Source organism: Anabrus simplex, chromosome 11 (genome assembly GCF_040414725.1).
Source record: "Anabrus simplex isolate iqAnaSimp1 chromosome 11, ASM4041472v1, whole genome shotgun sequence".
NCBI lineage: Eukaryota > Metazoa > Arthropoda > Insecta > Orthoptera > Tettigoniidae > Anabrus > Anabrus simplex.
This window is the reverse complement of record NC_090275.1, coordinates 121882959-121905269: the sequence shown is the minus strand read 5'-3', so window position 1 is coordinate 121905269 and position 22311 is coordinate 121882959. Positions and strand designations below refer to the sequence as shown.

The 22311-nt window shown below is 43.0% G+C and overlaps 1 pseudogene; it reads right to left on the bottom strand.

The window, feature by feature from the left end:
* Window positions 1-288: 288 nt before the first annotated feature.
* Window positions 289-1107, bottom strand: LOC136883177 (uncharacterized; annotated as a pseudogene).
* Window positions 1108-22311: the final 21204 nt, after the last annotated feature.

Sequence of the window (22311 nt, the reverse complement as noted above, 5' to 3'; positions counted from 1 at the left end):
GCAGTGACCCTTTCCTAAATATTTCCGTTTACTTTGGCTAATTTTTTAACTTGGTGGTACTTTTTTCTTATTTAAAACGAAATATTTTATTGTATAACATTTTTCTTATTAAACTTAATAAAATTCTATTCTACTTCAAGGTTTCTATTTACTTGGGTGACCTGTGTTCGAAATTTGTGAAATTACATCAAGTAATCCTTGAATTTCTTATACCTAAATTATAAAAAATGTGAACTGCAGAAAATCTAGGAAAACTTTTCCTAATAAATTTTTCGGACTAAACCTTTCCTAAAACTGCCCATAACCATACTCCTCTTCTTCATTAGCATCCTCTGCTGCTCTCTTGTCTCTCTGCGTCTCTGCCTAGCTGCCTGTTTAATGGTGTGTACTCATGCCTCTGCCTTTGTAACTCGTTAATCAATGGACCTCAGTATCTGTTTTGTGAAGACTCCAGGTGTAATTCCCAGCCTCCTAAGAATGTAAAGACCGAGTTCGATAGCTGGAGTCACTTAATTGCGGCCAGTATCCAGTATTAGGGAGATAGTGGGTTCGAGCCCCACTGTCGGCAGCCCTGAAGATGGTTTACCGTGGTTTCCCACTTTCACACCAGGCAAATGCTGGGACTGTTCCTAATTAAGGCCACGGTCGCTTCCTTCCCACTCCTAGTCCTTTCCTGTCCCATCGTCGCCAAGAGACCTGTCTGTGTCGGTGCGACGGAAAGTAACTTTCAAAAAAAAAGAATGTGAAGTCTGAACAAATGCCCATCATTAAATAATGTTGCAGCATGTAATACAGCAATCTTCACTCTTCAATCTTGGAAACAAACACTGTCTTAGGATACCTCTTCCAAATAAGAGCATTGAAGCTTTCATTTGGATTTTGAGTTTTGCTATGTAAGTATCTTTTCATCAACTCTGGTGCAGCTAGATCCCTAAAAGTTGGTTTTGTAGCTTGCAAAACGGCTTCAGGAAGATTTTCATGTTTTTAAGTCTCACCAGCTTCCTTAGATTTCAAAAATTAGCACCACTTGTCAGAACACAGGAAATGCCGCGGTGTAGTGCCAGTCGACTGGTAATGAAACCATATTGCCCACACTGTTCTTCTCATCTTCTCCGAGTCGTTTTGATTATTTCTAATGGCACTGCCATAATAAATTTGTAGGCTATTAATTCTCTTCTTGGTCAGCTTATTTTTTCCTCTTAGTGACTTACTATTTTCCAACAAGTTGCCTTTATTTTCTGCGACAAGTCACCTCAGCCGTCCACCCATTCTTTACTGGCCATGACCAATGCACTCCGGCTTTACTAAACTATGTTTCCCATTGGGTTGGCTTTCAGATACAGTCTTGAAAGCACTTGAGTCACAATCCCCCAAGTATTTTACATATCTTACATGACATTTCTGTAAGAAGCTTCATACCTGCAGCTTCCATCCCACCACTTGAACCTGAATAATTCCTGCTGCCAAACTTTTATGAGTATCTTGCCAATCCTTTTCCTTTTCATTACCCATATCCTTCTTGTGCAAGGCACATACAGAGTAATGTTTTGACATAACTTGTAAATCTTTTTTTTTTTTTGGTAGTTGCTTTACGTCGCACCGACACAGATAGGTCTTATGGCAACGATGGGGCAGGAAAGGGCTAGGAGTGGGAAGGAAGCGGCCGTGGCCTTAATTAAGGTACAGCCACAGCATTTGCCTGGTGTGAAAATGGGAAACCACGGAAAACCATTTTCAGGGCTGCCGACAGTGGGGTTCGAACCTACTATCTCCTGAATACTGGATACTAGCCGCACTTAAGCGACTGCAGCTATCGAGCTCGGTACTTGTAAATCTAACACTTTCCCAGTGCCAACACTAATGACAGATGACACTCCATGCAACGATGTATGTCACATTATTCATCCAGATTCTGTCACAGGAAACAATCAAGTCTCGAGGTTCAGCTTCATTATGCTCTAGAACAGCCTCATGAACAGCTACTTTCATACTCTCTTCGCTAACCTCTTCCACTGCATTCAAAAGTGACATGTATATAGCAGTGAATCTTGCTGTTGGAGCAGGTATGTTCATAATACCACATAACAAGTTCCCACCATCTCTATCAAGATCAACACACCTTAGGTCATAAGAAAACCTAATATTTGCTTCATAAATTCTGTTATTGGCCATGGATGGTTTCAATGGAATATCACTGTTGCAATTTTCAGACAAAATGTGTAATGTACATAAAAATAAAAATACTCTCTTCTCACAATGCATCGAAGTCACCTTTCCATCACAAGCAGAACACCTACAAGCTTTCTGTATTACTTCTGGTAAAAAAATAGATATCAATAATTCTAAACCCACTCCTTCCTCCATCATTTTCTTCTTCAGGCAGAATGCCTGGTCCGATTTTCTGCTTTGAAGAACTTACAGATGAATCCAGGTTCACAGTTTCAGGTCTGTCCCTAAACTCACCATGCCTTCTTGACTTTGTATTATTTATATGCGATGTTTCAAACTTCTTATTGCACCTGCAGCTTACCCCTTCGGGTCTCCGGCGATATATTTACAGGGTAGTCAACTGCATTTGAAATCAAGTGGGAATCAAAAAATTATATATAACTTAGCGGCTTAAAGGGTGGGAGAATGCGGGTGACATATAACTAAGAACGAATGAGAACATTATTTAAAATTCCTAGTCATTACTTCTTGCCCCTCTCGGGTACATTAGACACTTTACCAATCCTAGGCAATGTAAAAATACTTATAGGAATCTCTAAACCACTGAATTACACCAATCATACGTAAACACGCTATTATTGAATGAAGTCCTTTATTGTCATCCATAGCCTTCTATACCATTTTGGCGTGTTCTACAATTGCCTGATCAAACAGGAAAGAATATATGGCCTTCTATAAATACTTGCTAGAAGTTCACCTGACAGAACTGTGTAAGAAGACATATTTTACGGTCATAAAGTCTGAGTACTGGACGTGGCATACTGCAGTGCATGATTCTTTAATTTTTAAATGGAATTTGTAGTTCGAATTTCAATGTAAAATTTTGGGATTATATTCTCCTTGATATATACCTTCAAGAAAACCAACATAAATAAATACTGATTTTTTCATGTTTTCTGCATTCGTCTCCCTTTGAAGCGATGTTGTTGAGCAAATAAATGAGTGGAGTTATCTGATGAAGCATGTTCGGTTCAGACTGTGCATTAGTCCATTCCATTGATCTTGGAGCAGTTACTGTAATTAGTGCAGTATAATGAATGATATAAACGAGCATGTCTTGCTAGTGAGAGCACTTTCGGAGCAGGAATGGCTTGTGGGATATTAAAAAATCAAGCAATAGAAATGAAATTAATGTTAATCCTGATTTATCTGAGTATAATATCGGAATGGATTTGAATTAATATCCTTTTGATTCATTCTCTAAGTGAGATTTTGATCCAGAATGATAATTGAAGGAAGAGGTTTTCCACTCCAATCACTAATTTTCATATGTGAGAATTTGATTAGGATGGACAGAAATTACAGTCATCTACGATATCCGCTCTGCCATTACCTATGGTTACTCCGAATGGGCAGCCGAAGCCCACACCAAACCCAACCTATATCGTTCCCTCCTGTCCATAGAACGCCGAATTTTTCGAATTGCCCCCCGACTCCCTCCGTTCAATCAATACTGATCTGCATTTAGGGCAGTCGCCCAGGTGGCAGATTCCCTATCTGTTGCTTTCCTAGCCTTTTCCGAAATTATTTCAAAGAAATTGGAAATTTATTGAACATCTCCCTTGGTAAGTTATTCCAATCCCTAACTCCCCTTCCTATAAATGAATATTTGCCCCAATTTGTCCTCTTGAATTCCAACTTTATCTTCATATTGTGATCTTTCCTACTTTTATAGACGCCATTCAAACCTATTCGTCTACTAATGTCATTCCACGCCATCTCTCCGCTGACAGCTCGGAACATACCTCTTAGTCGAGCAGCTCTTCTTCTTTCTCTCAATTCTTCCCAACCCAAACATTGCAACATTTTTGTAACGCTACTCTTTTGTCGGAAATCACCCAGAACAAATCGAGCTGCTTTTCTTTGGATTTTTTCCAGTTCTTGAATCAGGTAATCCTTGTGAGAGTCCCATACACTGGAACCTTACTCTAGTTGGGGTCTTACCAGATACTAATATGCACTCTCCTTTACATCCTTACTACAACCCCTAAACACCCTCATAACCATGTGCAGAGATCGGTACCCTTTATTTACAATCCCATTTATGTGATTACCCCAGTGAAGATCTTTCCTTATATTAACACCTAGATACTTACAATGATCCCCAAAAGGAACTTTCACCCCATCAACGCAGTAATTAAAACTGAGAGGACTTTTCCTATTTGTGAAACTCACAACCTGACTTTTAGCCCCGTTTATCAACATACCATTGCCTGCTGTCCATCTCACAATATTTTCGAGGTCACGTTGCAGTTGCTTACAATCTTGTAACTCACCCACATCCAAGCAGCAGCAAACCAAGCCTTAAACCTCCACTTTCAGACAACTCACTCCGGCCTGAACACTCATTTTAAATTCCATCGCCTAGAAACCCTTATTTAATTAGGGCTAGTAGACCCAATAGAACCAGATCATCCCGTCCCATATCTACCATATTCCTCAACATACAGTCCTTTTCCAAAAAGCTCCTTCAGCTCCCAACCTCCCTCAAGGAATATCATGCCCAATCCCTTCTTTTAAACAGGACCATGTTCCGTCCTCACCAATTCGTCCACATACCCGGCTACACCTTCCATCGAGCTGATCATCCACTGGAATTCGGACGGGGTTGTATCCATTGCCGTTCGCCCTTCTCTCCCCACCCGGATCCACATTCCCCACATTCCCACTCCTTCCGTGAATCCGTGATCGATACTGTGTACTTCCCAGCCAGGATCCTTCACCTTGCTACAATTTACACCCGCCAGCGCTGCCCCCTTCCCATGGACTCCATTACATTCCTTCATACCACATTCTAGCACTATCTCATCCTCGCAGACGTCAACCTCCATACCCGTTCACCTAACGAAATTCAACACTTTCACCCCATTCTCAACCTATTGACTCGTCTCTAATCCCATTCCCAGGTCCCTCCAGCCCCTCCAGCCAAAAAACCTCCGACACCATCATTTCCCACAGTTCCCTTATCCACCTGCTAATTGTTTATCTCCCCAGCATCGACAGTGACCATATCCCCATCCTACTCCAATACCCTCACACTAACCCAGATCAAATCCAGCTCCCCCTCTTCTAATACCAAACTCTGCAAAAGCCAAATGGTCAGGTTACCGTGAACACATCGCGAAGTCCCTCTCACAATCACCCCCACTCCCACTCATGCCCAATCCTTAGACATCCAAGGCGACTTTATCCAAACCACCATAACCCATGCCTCAGACACACACATCCCCACCTCACTTCACACGCCATTAGATACCCCGCCTCCCTCCCAGGTTCCTCCATCTCCAGAAAATCTCCCAGTCTTATCCATCTGAATACTCCCGCACAATAGACCCCTACTTCCTTCACCTCCATCCGCAGGTTCTGCGATCCGTGCCCCATTAGCTACAACCTCACCGTCGCAAAAGTTGGTCCCAGACCTGCACGACCCTTAACTCCGTACATGCCACACCCTCTGAATTCTGGCGCCAGCTATCCTCCCTACACGGACAACACAGCAACGCTTCCAACCCCATCGTCGACAACGGACAAACTCCAAGTAACAGCCAGGAAAATTTGGAGATACTCCCTTCTCATTTCCGCAAGCGCTTCAGCCCTTCATCCTATCACTATTCACGACCGTCAGATACCACCCTCTACCGGAACATCCTCTCTTCCCCCTCACTCCAACCTTCTCCTACACATTCACTCACCCCTTGAACGCCCCACCCCTTGAACACCCCCACAACCGCCGCCGACATAACCACACCCGCACCCGTGACACCGCCCCAGGTCCCGACCAAATCCCATACCGTAATATCCGTCAAGCACCAATTGAACTCGTCATCCACCTAGCATCCCTTCATACATTCATCTTAATCTCAGGCTTTTATCACTCCTCCTGGAAAGGATCCACAATGTTCCTGTTCCCCAAACCCGGAAAAGACTCCTCTGACCTAGATTCATATCGCCCCATCTGCCTCATCACAATCCTGGCCAAAATCTTCATTCATCTAATACACTCATACCTCCAATCACTCCACCCTCATCGCCATGTGGTTTTCGTCCCGGCCTCTCCGCCACACACCAGCTTCTCTGCCTATTCCAAACAATAGCCAATAACTTCAACCTAGCCCGTCCATCCTTTTGATTACATTTTATTTTAAATTGGCTTTTGATTCTGTATGGAATCCCGCTCTAATTTGGAAGCTCCACTTCTTCACGTTCCCCGTCTTCTACATCCGGTTCTTCGCTTCCTATGTCACCAATCGTCTCACCTGTATATCATTCAACGGCCAGGTCGCCCCGCCCTTCCCTTCGACAGTAGGAGAACCCCAAGGCTCGACCCTATCTCCACTGCTATTTATCTTTTTTGTCGCTGACATCCCTCAACCACCACCGTCCATCCAAATCTTCCAATTTGCCGATGACACCGCTATTCTAGCCCCGCTCCCATCTGTCCAGAGCCTTAACAGATCCCCGTGCAGCCCTTCCTGAATATCTTCTTCTCCTGGTGCAATCGATGGTTCCTCCATCTCAATCTTTCCAAAACACAGTCTATCCTAATTCGACCTCCTAAACGGCTCTTCTCCATTACCAGCAATCCGGCCAACCTCCGACTCACCATTGATGAGACCCCAATCCGTTTCCAACCATCCCTAAAATACCTAGGCATCAGCATTGACCAGCACCTCACATTACGCCCTCACTTCCTCAAGCTTAAATCCAAATCTTCGAAAAGATCTCATCTGGTACGTCGGCTAGTCGGCACCAGCTGGGGTCTTAGCACGAAACTCCTCCTCACCTACAAATCCTTTATCCGCTCCACCATTACTTACGGTCACTCCGCCTGGGCAGCCGTAGCCAGCACCAAACCCAACCTATATCGTCCCCTACTGTCCCTAGAACGCCGAACTGTCCGTATTGCCCTCCGACCCCCTCCCTTATTTCATACCAAGTACCTTTATGACATCTTCACTTTCCCCAACCTTGATACTCACGTCTCCTTACTCTTCCAGTGAATCCTTGCCAAGGCCCTTGCTCCCAACAACGCGGTCACATTCCAATTCCCACAGACCAACCTAACCCCTCTATCATACTTTATGACCACTCCACTACCATCGCATCCTCACTCAGCCCAGAGACCGACTACCTCCACAGCAACAGACTGCACTGAGGTAAACCCAAATCTTCAATCCACCCCCACCTTCTACACTAAACCTCCCCCATAGTCATTCTCAGGCGATATAGTTCTCTGTTCAGCATATGCTGAACTCACCATTAACCTTACACTATCACCATTTACCATTCATCTTTCAAATGTTGTAACATTGAACTATGTACCGTCACATTTTCATTCATAACTTCGCATGTACGTGTTACTCAGTCATCTATGAAAATGTATCTAACTATCATCCTCATACTGTCATTAAAATTTCATCATATGGTGATTTATAATCGCTTAAAGATTGTATAGACAGGAGGATTGAGTGGTGCTCGAATTGAGGTTTCACCTCAGGACTGGTATTACTATTTCAGGAAGCCCTATTCCTGCTAAAGCCCGCCGAGAGGGCAGTCGACATTTCTGCCTTCTCCACCGAATATTGCGGAGCAACGAACTGGATCGTTATGCATAATTACGCCATCACCACCACTACATCGGCGACTTCTGTTGCGTCAGCCGCCCTCTACTCCGCCACCGTAGCCTACCATACTGCCATCATGTCCTCCTTCCGTGATTCCAAGTTCCAGGCGCGATTTCTACAATAAATTCCAACTACGACGTGGGATACCAACAGCTCTCAGTGTAAAAGGCCCGCCCCAACTACCCCTCCAAAGGATGGATACGCAACCAACCCGACGCTTGGCGGTTAGACAGACAGACACTCGTCAGGACAATCTAGATCAATCTCCACGTACAGTATTCCTACGGAAACTGCATCTGAACCTCCTCTTCCTCCCATCAGCGACTCACTTCCAATCTCAGGACCCCGCCGTCCTCTCAACAATTCACGCTCTCTTCAGACCCCACCTACTAATACCCACGTCTATCTCCTTGAAAATCCAACTCAGCCTTTCCGCTCTCCACGCAATATTCTTCTCGCCCTCCTTAAGTTGAATATGAGCTGTGAAGAGATTGCAGACATACGGTCAACCACCAACGGAGTTATCATCAAGTTTAGTGGACACCTCGCCGTCCAAATACGCACTGTGTCAATTGGAGCAGGTCAACTTGGTTCCACCGCTCCCTTCAAGCTCCTGTCACAACCGGCGCTCAAGAAACCACCTCCACCACCCAGAATTAGCCTCTTCCACCGTTAGTTGTATGGAGAAGCAGAGATCCCGTAGCGTAGAGGACAGGCAAATCGTAATAGGGGAGCGTTATATATTGCCCCGGGAGAGAAAAAGCGCGTTGAACAACGGCGAGTTTCAGGTGATAGCGTAGCCAGCATCCGACTGTGACAGTGTTAACTAGTTTGAGCCTTCCCCTATAACCTTTTTGGACTGGTCTTAGTGCATTGTAAAACCGTGTCAGTCGGCTTTACGCCAATATACCTGTTTTAAACTTTACTGAGCGCAGCGCTCGCTACTGAACTGAGTTGGTGAAAGTCTCCGCCTAACTGCGCATGCGCCTGACTGCCACCAGGCGAGACTTGCCTTGACCTCGCTACCCAACACGACTGGTAGTTCTCTTGGAGAAGCCATCATGGATGGAAGTGAGAAAGTGTGCTACGCTATGGAGCGGAGGTTTGTTTTAAAACCCCCGTGAATTCTTGATTAACAGGGATGTTTCCCTAATGGACTACAAGTTGGCCTCCTATCGTACCCGTGGAATATATTTTTAGAGGTATACTTCTCCTGGATTCATCGCAACAAGGTCTAGTTGGGTGACCTCGTGGTTACCTACGGTACTGTAACAATGGCCAGGTTTGGATTTCTCAAAATTGTACTCACTAAAAGGTATGTACCTGTGTTTGATTTACCTTATTCGCCGTGAAGAAGAAGATATATGTGTTTTCGTGGATTTCAAGAAAATAATAAGATTTATACTTCCTTCTCCAAATTTGGACTTGTGTCTCGTGTGTGTTTACGATTTTGGAAAACGGTTTCGTCCAACTAATTACTCTACAAAGCGTGAAATTTGCACGGTGAACTGAGTTTAAATAAATCTTTTTTAAAAAATTGTATAACCTTTTTTCTTTTTCACCGTTTGTAACTTTTCCTGTGAACAAAGGTGCCGTTTCCAAGATTGCGGGTTTAGCTTTTCCCTTTGGGTTTCTGTTTGCTGTTCTGTGTAACTTTCCCCTCTGTTTCGTGTGATTTTGTCCTGCCTGAGGTTTCTGTTAATTATTTTTCTCTGTTCGTTATCCTCCTTGTTTGGAAGGAGGTGTTGCGCTTTGTTTTCCTGTTACCATGGCAACGGGGTGTTGTTGGCGATTGTTGTTGGGATTTTGATGATGTTGTCTGGTACCGGCTCCTGTGTCGATCTTGAATAATATTATATTTTTGGGCTGTGTGTTTCGTTGGCTACTTTTCATGTTAATTAATTAATTTTGGCCAACCTTTTAACGTGGTTTTGCCTTTTCTTGGTCCGGGGCGGATGTGCAAACTTATATGTTAAACTTCGATTTACCTTGGAAACAGCCCTTGGTAGAATTTAAATGAGTTAATTGTGATAACCTAAGAAGCGACCGGCTTAACAGTTAATTGAACTGTTATCTTTTTTACTGAGTATTGTAACAGGAACGCCCGTACTTCAGTTTATCGGAGAGCATGAGGAACGACAAGGCGTGTACGGCCCATGCTAACAGAGTGAGAGAGAAGGGTAGTGAAAAAAAGTTCATGATTAAGTGGATCCTTCAGTTTATTCAATAGATATGCAAAGAATTATGTCACCTTTTACAGCTGAATCGTGGAGTTGTCCCTGAAGGCGTGGAGAGGACGTCGTCCTGCGGCGGCTGCGTCGTCTTGCGGTCGGCGTCGGCGTTGTCTTCCGTCGTTGGTGTTTTTTCTGTATTAGTGTTGATGACTCGAACCTGAGGCAGGAACGGGGAAATGTGGAGCTTCCACATTGGACGTCATGGGGCGGGCACTGGTGTAACACTTCTCTAAGGCGAAGCACGCCGAAATAGTTCCCACAGTCAATGATGTTGAACGCACTTTAGCAGCAAGGATAAAGTTAGAGTCACAGTTCCACGAGGATAAGATGGAAGGAATTATCGTATTTGGAATAATAAACAAACGAAAACAATCTAGGACCTTCCGAGGTGCAGTGATTAAGCACTTCATAAAGAAAATTAAATTTACCGGGTACAGTCTCTGCACTGTACTCCATCAGCACAATACACTTGTTGAAATAAATGACAGTCCAAGTTCCATTACGTCGTAAATTTTAGAAGATTATCACTGGCACTTAAGATCATACGTGATTCTGAACAGGTTATGATGGGAATTGACATGGTTCCTCGGAAAGAAATCACGATACTGCATTCCACTGTCTTTAAGAGGGAATGTTGGCACAGTTTATTATGAACACAGTTCAACGGATAGACACAGTCTTTAAATGAAATGAAGATCGGCACAGTCTATCCTAGAAACACTGTCGCTGTTTTCACACAGTCTTTAAATGAAATCAAGGCTGGCACAGTTTATGCGAGAAACACAGTCTTCAAATGAAGTCAAGGCTGGCTAGAAACACTATCGCTGTTTTCACACAGTCTTTAAATGAAATCAAGGCTGGCACAGTTTATGCGAGAACACAGTCTTTAAATGAAATCAAGGCTGGCACAGTTTATGCGAGAACACAGTCTTTAAATGAAATCAAGGCTGGCTAGAAACACTATCGCTGTTTTCACACAGTCTTTAAATGAAATCAAGGCTGGCACAGTTTATGCGAGAACACAGTCTTTAAATGAAATAAGGCTGGCACAGTTTATGCGAGAACACAGTCTTTAAATGAAATCAAGGCTGGCTAGAAACACTATCGCTGTTTTCACACAGTCTTTAAATGAAATCAAGCCCACGGAGAAAGCTCTTAACACGAACGTTCTGAACTCAAGTATACAGCCGGACCGAGAGACGAATTATGTCGCGACGTGCTTGCTTGCACACACTCACTGAACTCACGGCTTACTGCCGACTCCCTTCACTCTCTGCCTACAGCACACTGCCGCTGCGTACCGCACACTCTCTCTGCTTTACCCCAGGCTGGCGAATCGCTTATATTGCCGAAGGCCGGTGGGCGTGGCTACACATGTGGGCCCCAATTTTTTTTTTATCTTGCCCATCTTCACACCGATTGACACGAAATTTCGGCTAGCAGCGTTCATTATTCCTGCCTGCAAGGTGACGTTATTGAAATATTGATATTATATTTCGTTCATGCAGCAATGCTATGGAACACGAAGGAACCTTCTGCGTGACGTCGCTTGTCCTTGGCCGGTGTTCTAGAACATCGCGAGCTTGTTTGCAGCTTCCACTATGCCTGTGCGCTCGGCGCAAGTTTTAAATGCTTACGGCCGGGTGTTAGCGAGCTCCTCATAATAAAAGAATGAAACGTGAATGCTCGTAGGGCGTTCCCGTTTCATCTCCCCCCCTGCTCGGGAAAAAGAAAATAGCTGGGCGATTTTCTTTTTGCTCATCTCCTAGTAAAGTATTTCTAAAACTTGAACAGTCTTCTCACTATAGCCAGATGATTAATGTAAGGTGCGACGCATTTTGATATAATTCCATCATTCTCCATCTGTTTAATGATGACCCGTACTTCATGGGTACCGGATAAGGCCGTTTCTTATAAGGTGAAGTGTCAGTAACATCTAAGTGGTGCTTGAAACCCTTAATGACTCCAGGTTTCTCGGAAAATACATCTGGAAACTTCTTGAAAAGCTCTTGGATTGCCTTTATTACTTCATCATCATCGTAATCTGGGCTTTCAGCTACATTGGCGTAAAGCGTGAAGTTGTAGTGGTCCTCGTTAAACTCATCATCGATAATGGACGCCATCTGGTCCTCTACGGGTCCCACTTCCTCGGGTCGCCCCTCTTCGTGGACGCTTTCTTCGACAGGCGGAGCCTCGCTCATCTTGCCTTCTACTATGTCCACCGGGGTCTCACATTCCGGATTCTTCACGTCATTATAAGTATCCAACTGTAGCCCTACAGATTCGACGTGGAAAAATTGAATTACATTAGCGGGATAATCAATGATTCCCCCATGTTGAATGAGAATGTCTGATCCAAGAATTAAGTCAAATTTCATTTGCGTCAAAATCAAAAACAGATGTTGGAACTTAACACCACCAATTTCTAACTCAAGAAACGCTTGGAATTTGCATTTAATAGCTTTGTCAGGAACTATGCCTTTAACCTTAACTTGAGCAACCGGCAAGATGGAGATGTAGGTCGTCTCCTGCGCCACATCTATTAATTTCTGCGAAATTAGTGAGGCTTGCGATCCTGAGTCTACTAAAGAGTGGACAATCATATTGCCTAACTTAATGATAATGATCGGTAAGCCGCGTTGTATCTGAGGCTGTCGTGGTGTTGAATCCTCATATAGTAAATCTGCATCCTCTAAATACCAATGGTTAATGAGTGCGCTACATACTACTTCTCCTCCCTCCGGGTTTTCAGTTTTCAGGCAATCTCTTTATTACTTCGACAAAGTTTTTTTTTTTGGTACCCGTAGCTCTTGGATCCATTTCCGTTCTCTCATTTCTTCTCTGCATCTCTGCCTGGTATTCCAAAGAAGCTGCTCCAGGTAAGCCCTCTTCCCTGTTCTTATTCCTTACATATTCCGTAGTCTCCCTCCAACGTTTCTCTAATTCTTCCCGCTGGGAGTTCCTATTATCATTGGGTTGGTTAGCTGCCTGCCTCCATGAAGGTCCAGGTTGAAACTTAGCCCTCCCTTCGTAGGGACGATTCCTAGATCTTCTGTACCGAAACGGAATATCTCGGCGAGTTTCTCCTTCTTCTCACGGTCCTGGATTTACTTGAACCGGAGTCTTCATTTGCGTAAAGTTGGTCGTAGTTTCTTTGGTTCGACCTGCTTTTGCTGCGCTCTGAGTGTGCGCAGTATCGAGTTTCCTCAGGACATCATCGAGCTGCTCCAAGTTCTGGACGTTTGCTGCCACCAATATTTCCTGAACATTTGGTGGAAATTGCAGCGTTATGACCTGAATAATTTCTTGCTCCGGTAAAGGAGGATCGAAAAACTGCATCTTTTTAAGCTGAGATATAAGACAATCTGAATATCGCGTGGAATTAACGGATGTGTTATACTTTCTGGAGTATAATTGAAGTTTTATCAGGTGCTGAGCCTCAGCACTCCAAAATCGTCTAAGTAAGGCTTCCTTAAACTCTTCGTAAGTGTTAATACTGAATTTAAAAGCGGTAAACCACATTAACGCCTTGCCTTCTAACAATCGAGATGCTATTCGTAAACGACGGTCGGTCTTAACGTGATTTTCTTGAAAGAACTCTTCGAGGTTGAGGAGAAACTCCTTAGCAGTATACTCCTCCTTCCCCGAAAATTTGGCTGGTTTTTCCTCAGTTATTTTAAAAACTGTGGAAACATTCATGGATTCTCCACTAGTGTTGTGAAGGCTAGATGATGAAACATCCTGTTCGATTTGCGATACTTTGCTGTTGAGAGCTTCTATACCTTCTTGGAGTTCAAGTTTTAGGGTTTTAATTTTCCCCTGTACGGAATTCTCAATTTCCTTGACCTCCTTTTCTATGTCGGTCTTGACTTCCGCTACATCGCGACAGATACGAGTAATCTGCGTGTGAGCATTATCTAACTGAGTCTTGACACGTTTATCGGCCTCCTCTTGCTGACTTTTCAGAAGAGTAATTTCGTTTCCCAACTTCATGAAATTATTTTTAACAGATTCATGAAGTTTGTCTTGAATAGAAGCGATTTTGGTTTGCGCAAGAGATAATTGAGCATGGGACTCTTGAAATTCTTCCTTTAAGCTTTCTACTTCTTTAAGGACTTCCTGAGAAGAAGACGGGAAAGCAAGTTTTAAGTCCTCCGCCACTTGTGATTTTATATCTTGCTTAATGGTTTCTAAGTCACGTGTTAATCTTTCATTTATTTCCGTAAACTTAGAATCCATTCTTTTGTTAGATTCTTTAAATCGTTTTTCAATTTCGGCACCTACACTATTGAGCCTACGTTCCAAATTATTATTAACCTCTGCAAACTTTTGATCAACAGATTCTGTCAATTTTACAATGTTGGCATCATTAGCCTCCCTTAGTTGAGTGATACTACGATAAGTTACTTCATTAGCCTCCCTTAGTTGAGTGATATTACGATTAGTTACTACATTAGACTCCCTAAGTTGACCTATACTAGCCTTAGTGGCTTCCAGGGTCGCGTTAGATTCTTTAAGTTGAGCTCCTAAAGTATTATTAGATTCAGCAATCCTACGCCCGAGATTAGTGTTACTTTCCGTAATCCTGTCATTTAGACTGATTTTTAAAGCCTCAATGGCAGCTAGTATATTTTCCATATTAATGTAGTTATTTTCACAAAATGCAGAAAATACAATCATTCACTTCATACGTAAAATCGCCATTATTGTCCAATGGTAAAGTTCAAAATTTCACCAACACAAAATATCAAACACTTGTGCATAAAATTAAATATCACCATTATTGTCCAATGGTAAAGTTCAATGTTTCACTGACATAAATATCAAAAATTTATATGAGACTGTGTATAAATATTATGCCTGAAATGTTTTACATAACCAGAGAAAGAGAAAAAAAATAATCACTTGTGCCATAAACTTAATAAGAGTTCTGTGCCAAAAGTTTAAAATTTCGTCAAAGTCATTGAATTGAACTTCGTAAAATTTTAACACATTCACTGAACTGGAATTAACGTATGTACTATGCACTTTTATTTGAATTGGTAAGTTAAGATATCACTGATTTCAAAGTTAATTTTTATCACTTTACTCTCTTTAATCTGGCCCCAACGTCATGGGTGCCACTATTCACTACCTTCTCCCTGTAACAGGAACGCCCGTACTTCAGTTTATCGGAGAGCATGAGGAACGACAAGGCGTGTACGGCCCATGCTAAGAGAGTGAGAGAGAAGGGTAGTGGAAAAAATTCATGATTAAGTGGATCCTTCAGTTTATTCAATAGATATGCAAAGAATTATGTCACCTTTTACAACTGAATCGTGGAGTTGTCCCTGAAGGCGTGGAGAGGACGTCGTCCTGCGGCGGCTGCGTCGTCTTGCGGTCGGCGTCGGCGTTGTCTTCCGTCGTTGGTATTTTCTCTGTATTAGTGTTGATGACTCGATCCTGAGGCAGGAACGGGGAAATGTGGAGCTTCCACATTGGACGTCATGGGGCACTGGTGTAACACTTCTCTAAGGCGAAGCACGCCGAAATAGTTCCCACAGTCAATGATGTTGAACGCACTTTAGCAGCAAGGATAAAGTTAGAGTCACAGTTCCACGAGGATAAGATGGAAGGAATTATCGTATTTGGAATAATAAACAAACAAAAACAATCTAGGACCTTCCGAGGTGCAGTGATTAAGCACTTCATAAAGAAAATTAAATTTACCGGGTACAGTCTCTGCACTGTACTCCATCAGCACAATACACTTGTTGAAATAAATGACAGTCCAAGTTCCATTACGTCGTAAATTTTAGAAGATTATCACTGGCACTTAAGATCATACGTGATTCTGAACAGGTTATGATGGGAATTGACATGGTTCCTCGGAAAGAAATCACGATACTGCATTCCACTGTCTTTAAGAGGGAATGTTGGCACAGTTTATTATGAACACAGTTCAACGGATAGACACAGTCTTTAAATGAAATGAAGATCGGCACAGTCTATCCTAGAAACACTGTCGCTGTTTTCACACAGTCTTTAAATGAAATCAAGGCTGGCACAGTTTATGCGAGAAACACAGTCTTCAAATGAAGTCAAGGCTGGCTAGAAACACTATCGCTGTTTTCACACAGTCTTTAAATGAAATCAAGGCTGGCACAGTTTATGCGAGAACACAGTCTTTAAATGAAATCAAGGCTGGCACAGTTTATGCGAGAACACAGTCTTTAAATGAAATCAAGGCTGGCTAGAAACACTATCGCTGTTTTCACACAGTCTTTAAATGAAATCAAGGCTGGCACAGTTTATGCGAGAACACAGTCTTTAAATGAAATCAAGGCTGGCACAGTTTATGCGAGAACACAGTCTTTAAATGAAATCAAGGCTGGCTAGAAACACTATCGCTGTTTTCACACAGTCTTTAAATGAAATCAAGCCCACGGAGAAAGCTCTTAACACGAACGTTCTGAACTCAAGTATACAGCCGGACCGAGAGACGAATTATGTCGCGACGTGCTTGCTTGCACACACACACTGAACTCACGGCTTACTGCCGACTCCCTTCACTCTCTGCCTACAGCACACTGCCGCTGCGTACCGCACACTCTCTCTGCTTTACCCCAGGCTGGCGAATCGCTTATATTGCCGAAGGCCGGTGGGCGTGGCTACACATGTGGGCCCCAAAAATTTTTTTTATCTTGGCCATCTTCACACCGATTGACACGAAATTTCGGCTAGCAGCGTTCATTATTCCTGCCTGCAAGGTGACGTTATTGAAATATTGATATTATATTTCGTTCATGCAGCAATGCTAAGGAACACGAAGGAACCTTCTGCTTGACGTCGCTTGTCCTTGGCCGGTGTTCTAGAACATCGCGAGCTTCTTTGCAGCTCCCACCATGCCTGTGCGCTCGGCGCAAGTTTTAAATGCTTACGGCCGGGTGTTAGCGAGCTCCTCATAATAAAAGAATGAAACGTGAATGCTCGTAGGGCGTTCCCGTTTCAGTATAGTATTTTACTTGCTTATTTTTCGCGTCATCGATCACATTTTATTTAAACATTTAGTTACTACTGGTAAGGTACGGAGGTCGACCTTTTGTTTTTCCCTGTTTGTTGTTTTCAAGTTAGTCATTTATTATTGGTTAAAAGTATACATACATTTTCTTATTTTATGATTCCTAATTTGTTACTTATTACCAAACCATATCAGGTATTTTCAGATTAATTTAATTATCGTTAATTTGTTATTTACATTCAACCTTTTTCAACATTTAGTTCAATTTATCTGATTTTAGTTTTTCCCCTTTAATGATGAACCTAGGTTTTCTCAAATTATAGTAATTTAAAATTCTTATTTCCCATTTAACTACAATTAAAGATTTTTTTCTTAGTATCACTAAAGTGTTGTTTTCATTCACCACGTTCGGTGGAGCGCTGCAACTGCTTCTTCGGGTATTTGTGTCCACGGCCTTAAGCCACCTTCCTTCTCTGCATGCGGTAAGTGTGTTAAATTCTCCCTTTGGGTAATTATAATGTATCATGTTGTTGGTTTGTGTTTTTTAACCTTTTGATTGGTTTCTGTTCTGGGATCTGTTGTTTTACTTGTCCCCTTTGTTCTTCCTCGTGTTCGCTTTAACTTCCCTTCGGGGGCGGACACGCTAACAACCTTCTCACCAGGGTGATTTCTTCTCTCTCTCTCCCTCTCTCTCTCTCTCTCTCTCTCTCTCTCGCTCTGTGTGTCTCTTCCTTCTCTTTTCCTCTCTTACTGGTGGGTAAGGTTATGAACCCATCATCCTTAGGTTGTTCCGGGGACCTAGAGGATGGTGTTGGTTTCACGACAGTAGTACAGTATAACAGGCGGGTTCGGCAGCCACCTCCTCCTCCGGGCTCCCAGGGGTCCCTCCACCTACCGCGGGAAATTTGAATTCTGGCGAGAAATTTGAATTTTTGGCGGGAGATTTGAATTTTGGCGCGAGATTTGAATTTGTAAACAAAGCCACGTGCTTTTTGACAGCTGTCATCGACAACAACGCATCGCTAACCTCACTGCTGCCATCTTGACGGGCCTAAACCTCAGTAGTGCCAACTTAACCTAACTAGTGTGAGGTAAACAAAGCCACGTGTTTTTTGACCGCCACGTGCTTTTTGACAGACAACAACGCATCGCTAACCTCAGTACTGCCATCTTGACGGGCCTCAGTGGTACCACCTTAACCTAACTAGCATGTGGTAAACAAAGCCACGTGCTTTTTGACAGCCACGTGCTTTTTTGACAGCTGTCATCCGCCATATTTAAACTACAGAGCACTGTGCTGCCCTCTCTATCGTAGTAGATGTAAAATTCGTCACCTGTCATCGGCAGTGCTGGCATCTTGGCGGGCCTAAACCTTAGTGCTACCAACTTAACCTCACTAGCGTGAGATAAACAAATCCACGTGCAGCTGTCATCCGCCATCTTTAATCCAGAGAGCATCGTGCTGCCCTCTTTAGCTACTTACCTTTGAAATGTGGTACGTCACAGCAGTCATCCGCCATCTTGCATCCGAAACCTCAGTGCTGCACTCTATGTAGTGGCGGCAAATTCCACGTGCTCTTGTTTGGAAACAAAGCCACGTGCAGCTGTCATCCGCCATCTTTAATCCAGAGAGCATCGTGCTGCCCTCTTTAGCTACTTACCTTTGAAATGTGGTACGTCACAGCTGTCATCCGCCATCTTGCATCGCAAACCTCAGTGCTGCACTCTATGTAGTGACGGCACATTCCACGTGCTCTTGTTTGGAAACAAACCTATGCGCTTTTTTCTTCAGCTATCATCCGCCATCTTTAATCACCGTGCTTCCCTCTATGTGGTGGTGGTAAATTCTACACGCTTTACAAACCCATGTGCTTTTCTGACAGCTGTCAACCGCCAGAGAGCACCGTGCTGCCCTCTTTATGCCGGTGGCAAATTCTACGTGCTTTTTGACAGCTGTCATACGCAAGAGAGCACCGTGCTGCCATCTTTAGCTAGATACCTGTGGTGGCGGCAAATTCCACGTGCTCTTGTTTAGTAAACAAAGCCACGTGCAGCTGTCGTCCGCCATCTATAATCAATAGAGCACTGCGCAGCGGGTAATTTCGTCAGCTGTCATCCGCCATCTTTAATCTACAGAACACCGTGCTGCTCTCTGTAGTAGCGGGCAATTTGAAAAGTTGTGTTAGCTATCGTCCGCCATCTTTAATCAAGAGAGCACCGTGCTGCCCTCTTTAGCTAGATACCTTTGAACTGTGGTGGCGGCAAATTCCACGTGCTCTTGTTTAGTAAACAAAGCCACGTGCAGCTGTCATCCGCCATCTTTAATCTACAGAACACCGTGCTGCCCTCTTTATGGCTACTACCTTAAGCACGTAGTAGCGGGCAATTTGAAAAGTTCTGTTAGGTATCATCCGCCATCTTTAATCAAGAGAGCACCGTGCTGCCCTCTTTAGTTGAAATGTGGTGGCGGCAAATTCCACGCGCTCTTGTTTGGAAACAAACTCACGTGCTTTTTTGACAGCTACCATCCGCCCTGCTCTCTGTAGTAGCGGGTAATTTGAAAAGTTCTGTTAGCTGTCATACGCCATCTTTAATCAAGAGAGCACCGTGCTGCCATCTATGTGGTGGCGGCAAATTCCACGTGCTTTACAAACTCACGCGCTTTTTGTCAGCTGTCATCCGCCATCTTACATCGCAAACCTCAGTGCTACACTCTTTAGATAATTTAAAAAGAAAAATTCTACAGCAGCCATCTTTCGACGCTAATTGCACAAGATGGTGGCTATACATGACTCCTTAAAGGTGCTTATGCGAGATGATCGCTATACATAGACGCCCTTCGGATGCTTGCCCAAGATGGCGGTTATACAAGGCTCCTTATGAGACACCCTAGGGATGCTTGCGCGAGATGGTGGTTGCTCTTATGAGGCGGCTTAAGGATCCTTGCACAAGATGGCTAGAGACGTCCCCTAAGGATGCTTGCGCAAGATGGCGGATGCAAGATGGCGGCTATACATAGCTCCTTACGAGACAGCCAGTACTCGATACAACATGTGATCAGAACATTGATTGATGTGTTCAGAACACAAAATAAGTAGAATCGAACACTGTACTCGATGTCGTTAAATTCAACATGTGATTAAAACATTGTCTGGTGTGTTCAGAACACTACATAAGTAGAACCGAACGCTGTACAACATGTTAGGGGATACCTTTGTTCTAAGAAGATCAGATTGAAACATAACAAGACTAGAATTGAACACTGCACTCGATGTCGTTACATGTGATCAGAACAATGATTGATGTGTTCAGATCACTAAACAAGTAGAACCGAACACTGTACAACATGTTAGGGGATACCTTTGTTCTAAGAAGATCAGATTGAAACATAACAAGACTAGAATTGAACACAGCACTCGATACAACTAGTAATCAGAACATTGATTGATGTGTTCAGATCACTAAACAAGTAGAACCGAACACTGTACAATATGTTAGAGGATACCTTTGTTCTAAGAAGATCAGATTGAAACATAACAAGACTAGAATTGAACACTGCACTCGATACAACATGTAATCAGAACATTGATTGATGTGTTCAGATCACTAAACAAGTAGAACCGAACACTGTACAACATGTTAGGGGATACCTTTGTTCTAAGAAAATTAGATTGAAACTAACAAGACTAGAATCGAACACTGCACTCGATGTCGTTAACCTTAACATGTGATCCGATACAACATGTTAGGGGATACCTTTGTCCTAAGAACCGAACACTGTACAACATGTTAGGGGATACCTTTGTTCTAAGAAGATCAGATTGAAACATAACAAGACTAGAATCGAACACTGCACTCGATGTCGTTAACCTTAACATGTGATCCGATACAACATGTTAGGGGATACCTTTGTTCTAAGAAAATTAGATTGAAACATAGCAAGACTAGAATCGAACACTGTAAGAACATTGTTTGATGTGTTCAGTACAACTTCAATGATTTACCTAGTGTAAAACACACACTGTGCACATATCGCATAGCTATCTCGCCTATCACTTGCCTAGTATGAAAATCAAAAAACACACTGTGCACATATCGCATAGCTAACACTTCAAATGATTTGCTTAGTACGAAACTAAAAAAATCTATACCGCGTAGCTAACTCGTTCATTGCACTGCTAAGACGCTTAGGTTTGGGGAAATCTAGTTTTCAGCGGAAGTTCGTGGGCATTTCTTTTTAAACAAGCCATGGTCAGATTCCTTCAAATTTGAAGGACGGTGCCTCCAATTGTACACCCGTCTGTGTGATTATCTAGCCTGATGTAAAGATCGCTTCAGGTTAGAATTGGAGAGCAAGGAAGAAAAATCCCAATTAAGAGTTAAAGAGGTATGACACTCTCTACCCAGAAACAATTTTGCCGGAGAGAAAGAAGTAGAGATGGTGGAATTCAATGCTAAAGAAAACAAGGGTAGTTCAATATCACAAGTTTTTCTTTCTTCCGAATGAAAAATCGAGTGAAGTAATTCCAAATTCCTATGACACCGTTCGACAGCATTAGGTTGGGGTGGTAGGGTGAAGTGTAAGAAGCACAAGTTATAGAACGATTTCGAAGTAAAAATAGTTGCATTATCCGAAACTAAATATTTTGGTAAAGCAGTAATAGGAAAATTAGGTCATTTAATAAACTAATAATAATTTGAGTCAGTTGCAAAACCCGTTATGTCCATTTTTCTCAAAATGAGTTATCACCGTCATTGTATGCAGCTCATCAATATACACAATCGAGTAATGAAATACGTGAGCAAAGGCCATTTAATCCATACTTTTAAAGGTGACAAATAACGGAACTGCTGCAGAAGTCGTTATGTCTAGCGTGTATTATGCAGCAAATCACGTTATGTCCAAGAGAATCATACTTACACGAACAAAATCAGTTAACTCTGTGATAAGAGGTGAAGTAATCTATAACAGCGATTGTGATGTAGCGAAAAGCATATTGAAGCATGGGAAACCCTTTCCTGCTATTGTGCCAGTACCAGTGGAGGAAGGGGTTCCTCTTAAGAAAGAAGAGCTCAACGACCTGCGCACATTGCTGACCATACATTACGGGATAGAGTGGATAAGTAACGATGACCTCACGTTCTACAAGACACTGTTTGACCAGCGGCAAACATTAAAAAGTGAAATGCCAGAATATTACACTGTTTGGGAGATTTTGTTGAG